Source organism: Lynx rufus, unplaced genomic scaffold (genome assembly GCF_022079265.1).
Source record: "Lynx rufus isolate CCGP_SWC_20201006 ecotype Redwood Valley unplaced genomic scaffold, mLynRuf1.p SCAF_14, whole genome shotgun sequence".
Classification (NCBI taxonomy): Eukaryota; Metazoa; Chordata; class Mammalia; order Carnivora; family Felidae; genus Lynx; species Lynx rufus.
The window spans coordinates 27,148,165-27,166,356 of record NW_025814828.1 but is presented as its reverse complement, the minus strand read 5'-3'; the positions used below and the strand labels follow the sequence as shown (position 1 = coordinate 27,166,356).

The following is an 18,192-nucleotide window of genomic DNA, read 5'->3' as shown; positions in this document are numbered from 1 at the left end:
GTTGGTCCAAGCAGGCAGTTGCTTCCTGGACCGTCATTCGTTCCCTTCTGCGGTGGCACTCTCATATCTGGACGCCCCCCTGTTACTGTGATCCTCTCATTGTGTAACAGCAGAAATCATTGTACCGTTCCTCCTGCCGTGCCAGGACGGGCGAGAGCCTTGGGAGGTTGTTGAAGGCCCATCTGCCTAGACATTGCCTGGACTCTTCTTTATATAGAGGGATTCGGAGTGCCTGTGCATGGGGTCTGGAAGGGTAGAGGAAGCAGAAGGGAAAACTACTCTCCTTCTGTTACCCTCAGAGGCTCTCCTCAGGAACGAGGCCCAGTTCACCTCTGCTATCTGATTTTCTTGTATCTCCCTGGATTTCTTTCCTTCACTCTCCCTACCTCCCCTCTAGGGACACACATCCATAGTGATTTTTTTTTTTTTTATTTCCCGTGTAATGCCCCTTTCCTCCCTTCCCATAACCAGAGGGATTTTTTCTAGTGTACAAGTAGGGAAATCCTTCATTTCATCACCTTTTCTTTTTCCTTCCAAATCTTTCGTCTTTTACCAGGCATTAGGCTTTTGAAACTCAAAACCAAGAGTCTTCAGAATTTACATTCTGTTGGGTTAGCACTTGCCTAAGTCACCAGTATAAAAGGTTAATATTTGAAAAATATTATTGGTCATACTTGTATGCATTAGTAAACAGTGAAAATAGCTATTATTTATTGAGTTCCTCTTAGGTATCAGATAGTAGGTCTTCTATAGTGTGTGTGTGTGTGTGTGTGTGTGTGTGTGTGTATAAAGTCTTTATAAAATCGTGTCAGCTAAATTTCCTAATCCCTCATTTTATAGATGAGGAAACAGTTTCTGAGAAAGGTTAACCAACCTGCTCGAGTTTACAACACGAGCCAAGACCAGAGCTTGGAATTTGCCAATGTTTCTTTCTGGCTTGAAAGTCTGTGTTTCTCCTGGAATGTTTACCCTGTTCCATCCTGTTTTAGTGTTTTTGTTAATGACCTTAATCACTAGGACTAGGATTAAATAGTTTTTTGGTCTGCAATTATGTATGTTTTGATTCACTTCCTAAAGACATTTCCTCTTTCACCTGTTGTGATCCTTAATTAAAATAGACTTTTTTGATTTTGAAATTTTAACTCTTTATTGTTGCTCAAACAACGTATTTGAATATATGCTAATGCATTAGTTGAGTAGCGCTAGCCACTCTAATAGGTAAGATCCCAAAGCTTGGTGGCTTACCATAGAAGTTTACTTTTTTCTGGTGCAGTCGAAAATAAGCAGCTTTCTGTGACGTCATTCAGGGACCCAAACCCCATCCGTCTTTTGTGTCCAGAACGTCAGAGTCCTCTGCACTTAATGGGCAGATGAGGAATAAGCATTGTTCGTTGAAATTTACTAGGAGGCAGGACTGGAAGTGGTACACGTGAATTCTGTTCAGAGCCTATTGGCTGGAACTCATCACATGACCACACCTCGTGGCAAGGTAAGCTGCAAAATATTGTTCAGTGTTGAGCCCAGGGAGGAGAGAAACTAGTTGGTAAGAAACTCATCATTCTTTTCTGTAGCTAATTTGGACAGGAAGAATACACTTAAGTTGGAGAGTTCTGTGTAAGGTATAGAACGCCATTTGTATAACGAGCAAGGCAAGAACAAAATTGCCTTGTAACGATCAACGTAGATAGCTCTTTGACTGATGTAGTAGAATGTTCCTCACTCAGTCTGGAACCGTGAGGCTTTCTCCATCAGGTTGCAACATACTGGTCCAAAAGAATGAATCTTAGTGAGTGATGTGCTCAGTATGAGACTGAATTCCCATTACACAGTTAAGCGATCTGTTTCTTGCCTGAGAAATATGGAAATTTGGCAAAAATGTTTATGCAAATCTGAACATACCATATAGAAAGTCGTTTGTCATTTTACTAATGAGAAATAACTTCTATTTTTTCCCTAAGAGGAAAATAACACTAATTTATTTTACACTACCCATTCAACATTGTCTAAACATTTTCCATTATCTCTTGCAATCTTTTTTTGATATCGTATTGACTTTTTTTTTCATGATGTAGATTAAAATTGAGTGACCGGAGGGCAAGTTTTTATCTCTCTGCTAATATCCAGTGATTTGAACTGTTCTGTTTTTCTAAGCTTTTGTCTTTTGGGAATGAATACCTTTATGAATATTTGTAGTACAGTGGAAAGATTCCAATCCACATGGTCCAAAAAAAAAATTTTTTTTTTTTCTTAAAAGCCAAGTGTCTTTTGAGACATGTCATGTTGCTTATTAAGAGCCTAAGCCAGAATCTTAGTTCCAAATATGCCTGGAGCCTCTAATGCCGCTACCGAGATAATTCTGACAAGATATGTTTATCTAAACAATGTCGTTTGCAGCCCTGCTCTGCTACAGTTTATCTCTCCATTTGAAATCTATGACATGGGATGGAGATTCAATACTCATAAAGTTTCAGTCGTGTTCAAAATAGAATTTTCCTTAGTATAGATTTGGCTTTCAGGGAAAGAGCAGAAATAAAATACTTGCTCATAAAATTGTATTTTCTTATTGGAAGATTTCAGGATTCCTTTTTTATTGCCCTGAAACTCCTAGAAATACTTAAAAAGGAATCAGCTAAATAAAGAAAAATATTCGGTAAGAGTATAATGCTATATTGAAACATTTTTCCTTCCTTGGTAAATCCCAGTTCATAACTTTGAACAGTTGGGGAAATCTGTATATATTTATTGCATTCTATCAAGAGAAAAGTCCAATACGAAGCAATTCCTCTCTACCAGTAATATCCATGCTGAAATCTCAAGTAATTGGGTCTGCAAAATGCCAGCATGTTTCACCGTATAAAACGATTTCTATGGTGTCTGTTGTTTTTCAGGTGATTATATCTATGGAAATCATGTTGTAATGATCTAGGTGAGAGAGAAAAATTTCATTCTCAGTGCATTCAAATAAGAAATTCTCCGTGCTATTTCTGATGTTCAAACTACTCATTTTCCCTCCGTTCTTTGGTTGCTGAACGTGTCAGGCATCCCTGGTCATTTTCTCCTGCAAAAGGGCTAGGTCAGGGGACCAAAACCAGCTAAGATTGGAATGATCTAAAATTGCTTCCTGGGAGGCTTCTGAATTGTGCAAAACGCTTGTTCGTGCCCATTACTACTGCAGATCGTAATACCCTAATACCTTACACAGCAGTGAGGAAGGTACAGAAAGAAAGAATTCCTCTCTCCTATTGCCGTGTTTATCCCACAGATAATATTGGTGAACTTGGCTCATCTGACATTTGTATTTTAGAACCTTGCTTCTGTAGCTTCTCCCACCATAACTGCCCACTGTTACCGTTTTAAAGATCTTTAACAAGAGCACATAAAGGTTTTGAGGGCAAGCTGCCTGGGCTGGCCCCTTAGTAGCTTTGTGACCCTGAACAAACAAGTCATCTCAGTAAACTTTCTGATCTCCGTCACCTCCTCTATGGAAGAAGATTACTTGCATCTACCTCCTGGTTGGGAGAATTGGATGAGATAATACAAGAGGAGCACTTAGATGCCAGCCACAGTAAGAAGTCAGTACATATTAGCTCTTGTTATTTTAATTATAATCTAATTGGGTGGTTTGCATGCTTAGTGAGAAAGCATTTAATCAGGTCTCTGGTAGCTGCCTGGTTTTTAGACCACAAAGAAGAAAAGAGAGAGAGAAACTCAAAACAACTAAAAGGAGAAGGTTGCTTTGGAAAACATGGAATAAGATACATAAGTAGAATTAAACAAATACATGAGTCATACTACAAAGAGCAAGGCAATTCGTGTAAGGTATTTTATTTTCAATATTTACTATGACCTTAGGAGGGTAGATACTATTAGGCCCATTTTAGAGATTGGAAAACTGGAGCTCAAAGAGCTTAAGTAATGTGCCTACAGTTCTAGTAAGATATCAAGCGAGGGACTGGGATTCTAACTTATGTATATATGACTCCAAAGCCCAAGGAACATCAGATGAAAAGGGTTAGTCAAAAAATAAAATAAACAAGAGTCTCTGGGAACTGATAATATAAGGAGTAGCTGCGGTTCACTGTAATCTGGATATAATTTTTACTGCTCCCATTTCTATTGTAGTCTTGTATGCATTTCATTGTGTAATTATAGGACTCGCTGGCACATGTTGGAAATGTAGAGAATAGCGACCCTCCATAATCTACTAGCTGCACAACCTTGGCCAAGTGGAGTCACTTCTTAAGCCATGGTTTCCTCATCTGTCATGTGGGACCAATAAATAATACTTGCGCTGGTACGGTGATTATGAAGATATAATTAGGTGATGGTTCTACCGCGAAGACCTCACATACAGAAGATGCTCTTTGAATGGGGTGTACCATCATGGAGAGATGAATTTGGTGCAGAGGAACCGGAGATGAGAGCATATCAAGAGGGGTGGGGGCTTAATATATGGCTGCTGATCGGCTACACCAGGGAAGGGACTTCCGAAACAGAAGGCCAAATCTTAAGAGAGAATTATCCCTTAAATTTTGTTTTTCAGCTAAGGCTTTTTCAAACCAGGCTGGAATTCTTTGAGAAATTTGGTGACATCGTATAAATTTTGAGAAATGAGTTCATATCGTGTTGCTTAAAGAGCTGGTATACAGGGCTGTAGAAGGGAGAATGTTCTGCTGCATGAGAATAAAAATACTCTCACAGGATTTTTGAACTAACTGACAGTTTTATAGCAGCTTTGTCAACCTATCATTCATTGCTGCAACCAAATGTATGAAATCCTTCATGGTGAAATAAAAAGACTTTGTTGTTCTCCACGTTTTTATGAAATCTCTATGGCTAATGAAATGCCAGCCAATATCTTCCTCTCAGGTATTGTCTATTAGAGAGTTGCTTATTTTAGAAGAAGTGGAGTCAACCATATAAATTTCTTCTTTTGACATCTAGCACCTGCTGTCAACCTGTTATAACTACAAGCAGCTCTCAAAATTTACATCCACCAGGATGCCGCTGGCAACCGAAGAGCTCAGTTCAGTTCAGTAAATATTTGAATGCTTACTCTGTGCTAGTTAATGTCAGATGTGATGGTTGGGATAGAGGGAACAATAAGATTCAGCCTTTGTCTTGAAAGAGCTTGCAATCAAATGTGGGTATTTGGACAAGTCTTTTGGGGCAAGGCAGTCCAGGATAAGTACTTGAGCAGAGCCGTGTTCCCCAATCTTGAGAGAGAACAAGAGGAGGGAAGATTGGATCTGAATGAAGGGGTTTGGGAATGCTTCTAGGAGGAGGTCACATTTGATCTGGTCGTGAATGGGATTTTGAAAAGCAGAAGGAGGCTGGGAGAGGAAGGGCATTTGAGGCAAGGACGAGAGGGGAATACATAATTAGACTTAAGTTAGCAATGGGGTGACAGATGAACTCGTAGAAGTGGGGGAGTGTTTGTGAGTATGTTGTGGAGGATACAGGAGTAAAAGCAGTCAGAGAGGCAAGGTAGGTGGCGAGAGAGCCCAAGCTAGAGCAGTGGCAGTAGAGTGGAAAGAAAGCACTGAATTGAGACATGCGGTGGAGCAAGTATTGACAAGATTTGGACATTGACTGGAGGTGTGGCATCTAAGAGTTTGCCTCTGAAGATTTTGAGACTCTGTGCTTTGGAAGATGGTAATATAACCGGAGGCAGACTCAGGACAAGGAGTCGAATATGGGTGATAAAATAACGTGCTCAAGAGAACACAAGGAGACGTTTCAGAAGCAAAGTTACTTCTGAGCAGATTTGGAAGTTACCTGAAGTAGGTGGTGAGTTTGCACAGAGACACGGAGCCCGATGAAAAGACTAGGGAACAGTCTGGAGCTTGGCTTAGGTTTAAGGAATGGAGGAAGAGGAGTTGGCGTCACACCTCCCAGTGGCTACTTACAACAGAAGCGCATTCAGACAAACACACTGAAGACTGAGTGGATGAGTTTTACTCTGTATTTTGTTTTCTGTATCTTCTGCTGTGTCACCAGTCCGATAACACAGATTTCTTCCTGGTCCTTAGTGATACATTGAATAAGAAAGCTGAGAGTTAAAGTTGGTTGTGTTTATGTATGTCATTTTCTGATTCACCCTTCAGCGTACCAGGAAACAAAAAAAATAGATGACCATTTGCCCTCTAGGTTTATGTGAGCCATTTTGCTTTTTATTTTGTATGTCTAAGTTATGTTCCAAATACTTCACAGAAGTAAGATTAGAGAGGTAATAAAAACCAACTTCCTTAGAAATTTTAATAAGAATTGAACCCAACAAACTTTGTACCAAATGAATTTGGAGGCACAAACATAAACGCTACAGGGTCCCACATGATTTTAGCAAAATAGGATGGTTCAAGTTCTTCAACAAAACATTATGTGATGAAGTCCTTCCTGTTGAATGCCTAACTAGATTAAAATATCGTATTTTCCTTCTGTCCTTAGAAATATATTGTTTGCTCATCAATCCCTGTGTTTGTTCATCATCTGAAGACTCAGTCTACGATTTCACCTAAGATCTCCCCTATATGATCAATTTCACCATCATTACTGGAGTCTAGAATGATGATTTCTGTCCGCTTGCATTTATCTTCCATCATGTCTCATAATCATAAGTATCTTCTTCTGTCAATTTTCTTGTCTTTGACATTATGGGAGTAAAATGAAAAGTGCTACGTACGTTTTCAACTCTGTTCAACGAAAGCTAACAGCAGACTCCAAAGATGGTGTGCCCAATCCTATTTTATACCTTCTTGAAAGAAGATGCACTATTTTGGCCAGTGTAATAAGAAACCTAAAGGTTGAAGATTTACTTCACTATTGTGTCATCCTTCTAGATAATTCCATCATGCTTTCACTTACAGATCTTTTTAGCATATTTAGGAATAACTTATGAGTGGTGATAAAATAGCAAAAAGTTTCCCAATATAGGAAAAATAAGATTACTAAGACCACACGATGTATCTTAGACTTATGAAACGCTTCAGTGGACCCACATGGCAAATAAAATGAATTTGATTTTATTTAAAGAATAAGTAAAATATCCCTTTGTTTTTTGGTAGACCACTAGGAAAGAATAAAAGTCAAAAAATACCAATTTTTACAAATAGTAAGAACTTCTTAAAAAAGAAACTCAAAATATATATTTGGGTGCAGTGGACCTTGATGGTGTACCAAGGATTAAACAAAATATATTTTGCTCAATCCCACTACAAAAATAAAAGTTTTACTACATGTATTATTATGAGTATTATTTTGTTATAATATTAATCTTCTCTTCCAGTGTCATTATTCACTAGGAATGAGTTTATTAGCGTTCTCCAGAGAACCCTGTATATATGTATATGTGTATGTACACATACATCTATATTTAGTATATTAATGATATTATAAATTATTTATAATTAACTTATATGTGTATATAGAGAGAGACAGAGACAGAGATTTTAAAGAATTCGTCCCTGAGACTGTGGGGACTGCAAGTTTGAGATTTTTAGAGCAGGTCAGGAGGATAGATACTCAAAGAAGACTTAATACTGCAGTCTTGAGTCCAAAGGCAGTCTGGAGCCAGAATTCCTTCCTCTTCTGGGGACCTCAGTCTTTTCTCTTAAGGTCTCCAACTGATTGGATGAGGCTCACCCATATTATGGGGGCTAATCTGCTTTAATTACAGTCTACTGATTCCAATTCTCTAAAAAATACCCCTCAGGGGGCCTGGGTGGCTCTGTCAGTTAAGCATCTGACTTCAGCTCAGGTCAGGATATCACGGTACGTGGGTTCAAACCCTGCATGGGTGCAGAGCCCTCTTCGGATACCTCTGTCCTCCCCGTCTGTCTGCCCCTCCCCTGCTCACGCACTCTCTCTTTCTCTCAAAAATAAACATTTAAAAAAATAAAAAAATAAATAAAATAATGAAAAATACCCCTCTACAGCAATATCTACACTGGTGCTTAAACAACTGGGTGTCATTGTCTAGCCAGTTTAATACATAAAATTAACCATCACACCGTGCTTCATAGTGCCATGTGTTTCTTCACATGTAAGTGTCATGATTTCTTTAACTTTCATTTGTATCCAAGTAATAGGGTATCTGGAAATATACATTACATTTACAAATGATCTTAAAGAATTTCAGAGCTCTGTCAGAGTAATTATAACTTAAAAATATACCTATAAAAAGCAAATATGTATGTTTTTCCTTATACACTTTTACTTACGTTGTGTTAAATTAATACTAAACTTATTGAGGAGGGCACCTTTTGGGATGAGCACTGGGTGTTGTATGGAAACCAATTTGACAATAAATTTCATATATTGAAAAAAAATTAATACTAAACATCTGTCCTAACATAATTCTGTTTTGATGTACCTATTCTTTAATTCTGGAAGAGGATTAGTATCAGAACATATTTGAACAGGATTTAAAATCCAAATTAGCAGTCATAATTGTCTTCAGTTATTAATCTCTCATGTGAACGTGTAATAGGAATAATAAATATATTTTATTTAAAGTGATGTAGCCACAATTATGAACATAAATACCATTTTCTAAGTGCTTATTTTTTCATTATGTTTCCTTTTAAGGTGAAAGGTTTGGATTAGCACGTGTTCTACTCATCCACTTTAAACTAAACATAATGAACATAACTATTAAATAAGTAAACCAGTGAGTGAAAATGGATTTTTTTTGTATGATTGAATAAAGATAATGATGAGTACACGTAATACAAAGAATCTCACACTCAGACAATGTGGGCAGGTAAGACAAATACAAAACAGAAAGAGATGTGCCCACAGGAGAAATTGTGGTTTTTCACAGACTAACATTTTTATCTTACGGCCTAGTGGGGCGTTGGAATTAAAGAGCTGAGTTTCTATTCTATTTTTGTACCTCTGGGTATAGAGAGGAATATTCCTCCTTTGTGATATCACGCAGGTTAGATGGAGCTAAGCCAAAGGTTGGATATGGCATACACAGCTCCTAAAAGACTCTCTCAGCTCTCCTCAGGTGTTGGGAAAGTGTAGGAATTCTTTTAGATCTACTTGGGTTTTTTTTCTGTACCCAGATTTTCTCATTAATAATTTGAATCAACATAACACATTGCTTGCAACTGGTCTTTATTCTGTTGTACCTGCCTTAAGGGAAGCATGTACAAAGTAAGCAGAAAGGATTAATAGATTGTGACCTTTCCGCATCCAAAGGGGAGAGCTGGGCTCCTTCTGCTTTAGTCAAGAAAAGGAGTTTGCAGTTACATATCACTGCAAAACAAATCACCCCAAAACGTAGTTGCCTAGAACAGTAATCATCATGTATTACCTCTCACAGGTTCTGTAGGTCAGGGGATCATGAGCATGTAGTTTGAGTGATTCCATCTTGGAGTTTCTCACGAGGCTGTGTTCAGTAGCCAAATGGAGGTGCAGTCATATGGACGCTTGATGGGGGCCGGAGGACCTACTCTCAAGGTGGCTCACTCTTATGGTTTGTGAGGTGCTGCTGTCTAGTTGGTTCCTCTCTACCCAAGCTCCTCCGTGGGGCTGCTTGAGTGCCCCTGTGACTTTGTGGCTGGCTTCCCCCAGGAGTCAACCATGAGTACAAGGTACAAGCAGCAGTGCCTTTTTTGACCTCGCCTTAGTATTTGTCCTATTACTTCTTCTGTAAATTATTTGCCACACCGTTCGGCCCCGATGCAATGAGGTGGGAGGAGGAAGGACTCCAGAAGGTCATGAATACCAGGAGGTGAAGGAGAATGGGGCCACTCTGGAGATGACTACTACCGGACTTAACAAGCCTTCAAAGGAAAGTTTTCAGACTTTTGACCCTCTGTTGTTTTAACTTTCTCCGTCAGACAACCCAGCAGATGTCAGTGCTGCTACTCCCCTGAAAAGTGACAGACCACTCGTGTGGGCCCTTGATTATGCATGTGCATGTTGAAAGGAAAAAGAACCCCCCCCCCCCGAGACTTTTTCTGTGGCGACCGGACGTGTGGATAATTCTCTCAGCCTGGCTCCACACGAAGAGTATGGGTTTTGAAAAGAAAAGAAAGCTTTTGAGTTTGGGAGGCCTAACAGAAAGACTGAGGCAGCTGGTTGGTTATGGGATAATAGTGACAACGATGATGACAATGGTGATTATTACTTTTATGTCAGGAAGACAAACACGTTAGCGTGTCTTTCCCTCATCTCATCCTTAGCATAATGCAACGCTAAAAGCAGTGCATCTAAAATGAGAAGAGGTGGTTTAAATCCTGATTTTGCCCTTTAATGACAGTGGGACCCTTAGCAAATTATTGAATCTCTCTCACCCTTTATTTCTTCATCGATAACGTTAGGCTGCTGATGCCTTCCATTCCAGATTGCTGTTAGGATTCAAAAGAATGACGTATGGAATGGCCCTTTTCAAATGGCAAATCACTGCGTAGATATCAATATCTTAAACATCTTGTGCTTTTGTAACGAAATGCCATAGCCTTGGTGGCTTAAACAACAGATGTTTGTTTATTTCTCCAAGTTCTGGAGGCCAGGAAGTCTAAGACCAAGGTGCCAGCAGATCTGGTGAGAGCCTTCTTCCTGCCTTACAGAGGGCTGCCTTCCAACTGTGTCCACATGCTGCAGAGAGAAAAGATCTGCTCTCTCCCTCTCACGAGAACCCTAATGCCATCAGGAGACGTCACCCTCATGATCTCATCTAAAGTTAATTACTTCCGAAAGGCCCCATCTCCAAATACCATCACAATGGAGGGTAGGGCTTCAACTTGTGAATTTGGGATGGGGGACACATTATCAGCTCTCCTCCTTATTAAGAGCTCTACCGGGTGTTCTAGGTTGTTGACATTTGTTGACCACCAGGGTAAGAGTTTCTCATGTGTAGAAAATGGATACATGGAGACTGGGAAATGTTCTTATGTCTACACCCAGAATTTTTGTGCTTGTTCAAGAAATTCATCGCCACTGAGTGTTCTCTTAAATCCCGGTCTAGGAATTTAGAAAACCTAGGCTCTCCCTCAAGATTTCCTGAATGAATGGATCAATGAATGAATGAGTGAAGTGCTTTATGGTATTTTCTTCAGTGTTAAGATAAAACAAAAATATTTATGCAGAATGTTCTATTTTTAGTGTTTCCAGCTACTGCATAGTCTGGTTTATTGCCATCTGTACGTCTAACCCTGGGTCACAGGAGTAAAGCCATTGAGAGCCTCCTATAAAGTCCATAAGGCGGTGACAGAAACAATAAACTTGACCGTTGGCATCTGCTTTTTCTTTTATACAAGAGTGATAGAACCGCTGCCTTGGGCCACGGCTAGCTTTCAGGAAAACACAATTGGTGGACAGAAGGAAAGGTGTAGCGTCCTATAGCAGCCTGATTTCATTTGTTATCAGAAAAATGTATGCTACACAGCACAATGTTTAAAATAGAAAATTGGGTCCCAAATGCACAGAGTAAGAATGAGTGAAAAACACCTTTCTCTATAATTAAACAGAACACTGTGCCATGAATCGATAAAATCCAGTCAACCTGAAAATGTGAACATCAAGTGTAATTGTGCAGAAAGATAAGGCCATATGAACAACATAGGAATGTATAGGCTCCTGTGGTCCTTTTCCTTTTTTATTTTGGAGAAGGATGGGGAGAGAGCATGAGCAGGGGAGAGGTAGAGAGAGAGGGAGAGAGGGAATCCAAGTAGATTCCACACTCAGCATGGAGCCCAACACAGGACTCAATCCCACAACTGTGGCATCATGACCTGAGCCCAAATCAAGACTCGGACACCCAACCGACTGAGCCACCCAGGCGCCCCTCGTATTGGCCTTTTGAAACAGTGGCACTAGGGCGCCTGGGTGTCTCGGTCGGTTAAGTGTCCGACTTCAGCTCGGGTCACGATCTCGCGGTCCTTGAGTCCGAGCCCCGCGTCGGGCTCTGGGCTGATGGCTCAGAGCCTGGAGCCTGTTTCCGATTCTGTGTCTCCCTCTCTCTCTGCCCCTCCCCCGTTCATGCTCTGTCTCTCTCTGTCTCAAAAAGAAAAAGAAAAAAAAAAAAAGAAACAGTAGCAGTTTACTTGTTCCTGAGTAAGGATTTAGTTTTGTCTTAGCCATTGTAGGAACTGCTAAAAGGGGAAGGCTCAGTCCCGTCGGACTCTAAAATGGGGGATTTCTCCTGATGATTATTAGTACTTGTAAACTTCTTGGAGTTTTAGCACATCAGGTTATGTGTCTGTGATTGTAGGGTACGATGCCAAACAAAGCATATATGCACCTAGGGGGCATAGTACCATAGGGGGTACATATCATTAAATGGAACAGGATTCATTTTTTTCTTAGCATATGGCAGGGCACTTCAATGCTCAGGTTCCCCTCTCCACAGCTAGGTGTTTCGGTAATGGAAAACGTGTCCCAGAGAACTCCAGAACCTACGAAACATTTCAGACAGTACAGAGGTGTCAAAATTTTTACCGACGTTATGTGGCAAAGTCAGATTTTACTCAGATTCTAAAATATCTCGTCTTATAAATAGTGATATTGTATATCTGTGTTCCGTTTTACATAAATTGGACCAAGAACTCTAAAACATATGTGAGTTGATTTGATATCCACAACATTGCCTAGAGTAGGTATCGTCCTCGTTCGATAAGTGACGGAACCGAGGATCGTGGTTTGTAATACCTTTCTCAAGGTCAAACAGATAGCACAGGGAAAAGCCAGGGTTTAACCCAAGTGTTCTGATTCTTAAAAAGGGTGTTAGATGGCTCTTCTTTCCCCAAACCTACACTGAAAGGAGACAACACTTGCGAATTAGTTATTGAAAGTTTATATACACATATATACATGTACACATTTATATGCATATTTATGTCTTACGTACTCATGTGTGTATATATTTACACATAAATGTTATATATACTACTGACATATATCTGTATCAATTATTTATGAACTTAACGATATTTCCGTTAAAATATATCAGGTATCTAATGAATCATGGAACTCAAAATCCTCCTAGGGATTCATTTTTATGCCTTAAGCAAAGTCACTGAAAAAAAAAAAGCCAACACAGCTTGAAAAAAAACAAAAACAAAAAAAAATTCACCTGAACAGATTAATAAAATGCCCTGCTGAAAAAGCAAACAAAACCCAAACAAAACCCACAGTAAATACACCCAGGTTTTGGAACGGTGAGTGATAGTTCAGTTTTAAGAGATTGGGAGTCTTTTTAGTACACTCTCTTATGAGCAGAAGAGATTTAAAAAGCACCTTGGTCTGATTCCAGTTCACATACCTCATCCTTGCAGAAAATGTACTAGGCCATTTGAAATGTTCTTCTCTTCGTTTTTGGAGGCTCAGCTGATTTGAGCAAAATGGCAATGAAATGTAAATAGAGAGTTCTTAATCTTCAGAAGCTCAAGTCCCCCCCCCCCCCAATCTTTAAAGTAGAAATTTGGATTAGGATTCTCTTTATCTTTTTTTTTTTTTAATGAAACTTTCTTTTTCCTTTTATCATGATGTCTGTTGAAAAGGTTCAGAGAACTCAAATCAGGAAGTCATGTTGTAACTTAAGACAAAATAGGAATGTGAAGTCGTATTATATAAAGAACACAGGGGATGACTAAGTTGCCTGTTGTCCCTAGGGAAAGCAGAATAAATATCAAAATGCAGGGCGGCCGGCACAATGTGCTACGGCCATTAAAAACATTACACTCACTGGCTGTACACTTCCTTAGGTGGGTGATGAGTTGTACCTATTTTAAGACTTAAAACAACCAGAGTGCCCAGGATGGTTTGCATCAGTTGGTACCCAAATCTGGCATAGGCACTTGTAAGCTGCTTCATTTGAGCCATACTACTACTATTTTTTTTGTTTCGATCACATGGTATCATTTCATTATTTTTGTGTCTTGGTTCTAAGTATACACACCAAGTTGCATGGCCGTTCAAAAAGGGTTGACTTGAAATATATTTTTGACCTAGAGATTATGGGATGGGTCTTTACCATGACTCTAGGAACCAGATTCCTGATTCAAAATTCCGTCCTCTAAAATAACTGGCAGATACAACTGTCTAGTTCAGGTAAAAGTTGTTGACTATGTAGGGGAGGAAAAATAATTTTCCTTCTGCCCGTCTAGGTTCTTCACTGAGACATCCTTGATAATAAAAGACAGACTAATAGGAGGAAAACAAACAGAAGCTTCGTAACATGTATATCTCCTGTATACATGAGAGAGAGCCAAGAAAACTGAGTAACTCCCAAAAATGACCCGAGGGGCCACCTTTAATGGCATCTCCAGCCAAAGACAAAAGATGTTCCAGGGGGCAATTATGGGAGGTTATCTGGCAAAGGCAGTAATCAAGGGTGTGGTTTTTGCAGATTTAAATCCTTGACTACTCCATTGATAAGAGTTACTAGAGATTTTAGAGTCAAGTACAGACAGGGAGACACCTTAACAAATGGAGATTTCTCTTACAAATGTAAATATCTCTTAGGGTGACTTCTACTTCATTTTCAAGGCTTTTCTCTGTCTGCTCTTTCTTAAAAAATCACCCGTTTAAAATAATCCTTATGCCAAACAGGCATATTTCGGGGTGATATATTCTGCTCCCCTTCAACTAGAATACCCAGTTGGTTTTTAAAGATAGAACTGGCATCCTTAAGGAATTTTAAAAGGATCTCAAGAAAATGTCATAATGCTGGTTTGAAACTAAAAGTAATAAAAATTTTATTCTATTTTAGTATGCTAAAGTAATTGAACAAGTTATTTCATTTAAAAATTAGATTCTTCAGTATCACAGTGCCCTGTGCTAATAACAAAAGAGCATTAAATTGTGTTCATGTATGATTTAGTATAATTTAATCAGAAATAGAATAAATTCATCAAGTTAGGCAGTGGTGACTATTCCAAGTTTCTTTCTCATGTAAGTAGTAAGAAATGTAAGGATGGGCCCCATCCTTTAAAGTGCCTAGATTAACAGTAGTACCTAGAAAACAGTCATTAGGTGCTTACTAAATAAGTTTTCACCTTCAAGTTTGTGGAAGCGAATTAAATCTAGATGGACCCTCTTCTAAAAGAAACAGACCGATGAGACTGATGACTTTCTTTTATAAATGTATGTCTGCAAATATTTAATAAGGACCTAATTTACACAAAGAAATCAATCTGGAGTGAAAGATTATTTTACTTGTTTCCCAAAAGCTATAGCTGAATTATATTTTAAACTTGACCTAATCTTTTTACTTAACAATTTGCATTCATATTTAAGTTACATGAAGGGCAAATACAAGTTAAAATATTGAAATTTTCATTCACACATTTATTTATCAAATTTTGATTATGTACTTCCAGCGTGTATGGTATCAGGCTGGGAATTTTATGGTATTCCAAGGAAATAATAATATAATCTCCTCCAGTGAAGTGTTTGTTATTAAGTAGAAATAGTAAAATTATTATCATGTTCGATAGAATATAGGTATATATATGCCATAGAAAAATATAAGTAATATTTTCATAACATCCGTGCATTTATTCATTGTTCATTACTTCATTTAATTATAATTATTCGGTCACCGTCGGGTGAAAGGGATGTATGGAAGTGAATAAAATATGAATGCTTTTGTCCAAGAGCTGATAGTCCAAGGGGAGACAGATGTGTACAGATAATAACTTTGATACCGAAGCGAAACACAGATGCAAGGTACAAGCAAAGTAAAATGGAGGTTGAAAGGAGGAAGAGACTCTGCTGTGTGAGGGCAGAGACTGTTTTATTTCATCACAGATTTTTCCAGAACCTAGGCTAGCACTTGGCACAAAGAAGGTTCAGATGACGTGTTCGTGGTCTACTGAAGTCTCAGTGGAACGTATCATGGAAGTGAATCGGAAGCTGGACCTTACAGCTGAGAGAGATACGTTTCAAGTGGAAGAAATACGGGAATCAAAGAAGTAAAGGCCTTCAACACTGAAAGAGGCCTTGGAGACCATCTGGTATGGTCTTGCTTGTACTTTCTGTCTTCAGTACTAGAGCACTTTGGTCTAACAGTGTCCTAAAGCACACTGTCATTTATAACCAGATAGCAAATGGGAAGTGTCTATGACTGAGGCACTAAGTTCCTACACACAGCAGACACCAAAGTGAGGTATGCAACAGGTATGCACATTTTGAAAGGGAAATGGATAGAAAGAGATTCAGAAAATTGCGACTTGGGAAAAATTTGACGGTTCTTGGGAGAAAATGCTGCTCTGAGTGCCCCCTTCTCCTAAGGTCCCCCACTTTCACAGGGAGAGGAGCCGACCTTCCATTTTAAGAGAGAGGAGTTTCTTTTTTTAAGTTTATTCATTTTGAGAGAGAAAGGGAGAAGGAGCAGAGGAGGGGCAGAGAGAACCCCAAATGGGCTCCGTGCCGACAGCACAGAGCCCGACGCGGGGCTCCAACTCATGAACCGTGAGATCTTGACCTGAGCCGAAGTCAGACGCTTAACCGACTGAGGCACCCGGGTGCCCCTGAGAGAAGTTCCTTTAGGAACACTTGCAGGGGAACCTGGAGCAGTGTATCATCGGATTCCAAGTTCCTGAGGTGGGAATGATTCACTCCCACCAAAATAAAAACAATAAAAAAAAAAAAAACGACATTTATCTGGATTTAGGACAGCAAATGAAAGGATGCCAGTGATTGCCAAGTCTAGAAAAGCTTCGTCAAACCCCTCTAGTGATATTTAACATCAGCCAGACCCAGAAAGCAAAAAGTCACATTCTAATAGCCACAGTACGTCGTCAGGTAAGAACTTCCTGCTCTCCTTCCCTCTCTTCCATCCACTCCTGTTCAACTCTGTTAGGGTGAAAAAGGGCAGCTGGTGAATGAGAGAGGAAGCTCAGCCTACCCCCTCCTCACCGTAGTAAGGGACCTGGGCCAATTGCGGCCTCTGCTAGTTGGGGAGAAGTTGTATATGTGAATTCAGTTTGAAGGGTTAATTAATGTACTAGACTGGAAATTCTAATATTAATGTATTAAAATGACAACAGAACCTTGTATTACCTTACGGTGGCCAGAAAAGACTTGGAAGCTGCCCATATTTTCACCCAGGGACAGAAGAACTACCTCCTTGAGCAGATTTAAAGGGACAAAGGAAGACAGATGAAGCTGTCTTTATACTTAAATGCCATAAATCCTGATTATTCAACATACAAGTTGTACCTTTTTACACATTGTTTTAAAGGGGGAAAACAATATAAAGTGATTTGCACCGAGGTACGGCATGAAGGTAACACTTACACTGTTTTGGTTCAATTAAGATAATCAAGTATGCCTGAAATAGCTTAACTGGATAAATATAAAAATCTATATAATACCGAAGTTACCAATTAATCAAAGCCATGAATTTTTGAAAGTATGTAGTAACCTAGGAGCAGTAAGTAATTTCGCTGGAACACTGCCTTCTAAGGATTATCAAAGGGGAGGGCTGGCTGTGGCAGAGCAAACCTGAGTTATAGAATAACAGATTCTAGTTAGCTATGGGCCACTAATCGCAGAGGATAATTACAACATGATGGGTTGCAAGAACCCTCCCCCCCCCCCCGCCCAAGAAACCATGTCGGAGCTTAATTATGGCGAGTGACTTCTCTAGCCCATCAAAATGTCATGATCCAACCCACAACTGTGCATACATTTTTTGTAACTTTCTTACTTTGAGTGTCTTTATGCTTCTCGAAGATCCATCCATATCCTCCCTTTCTTAAAAATAATTTTTCAGGGGCGTCTGGGTGGTTCAGTCGATCGAGCATCTAACTCTTGATATCGGCTCATGTCACGATCTCACGGTTCGTTGGGATCAAGCCCCGTGCCAGGCTCTGTGCTGACAGTGTGGAGCCTGCTTGGGATTCTCTCTCCCTCTTCCTCTCGCCCACTCACGTTCCTCCTTCTCTCTCTCTCTCTCTCTCTCTCTCTCTCTCTCAAAATAAATACACATGAAAACAAATGTAATAAAATAATAATAATATTTCAGACAATTTGTCTTTGATAACTCTCCTGTAAATTTTAATGATACTTATATACAGACACTTGACATTCCAAAGGAATATTCTTCAACACCATGTAGATCAACACATCTTCAATTCCATTATGGGATATGTGAAGTATGTATTTTGTCCAAAGTGCATACTTCACAGTGTTCACAGTAGATCTTTACAGACGAGGAAAATGGGACCTAGAGAG

At 39.4% G+C, this 18,192-nt stretch overlaps 1 protein-coding gene across 4 annotated transcripts in view; it reads left to right on the top strand.

Annotated features, from left to right (window-relative positions):
- The window catches only part of DMD (dystrophin), a 1,630,689-nt gene that overhangs the window by 1,045,831 nt on the left and 566,666 nt on the right, over positions 1-18,192 (top strand). The window lies entirely within an intron of this gene.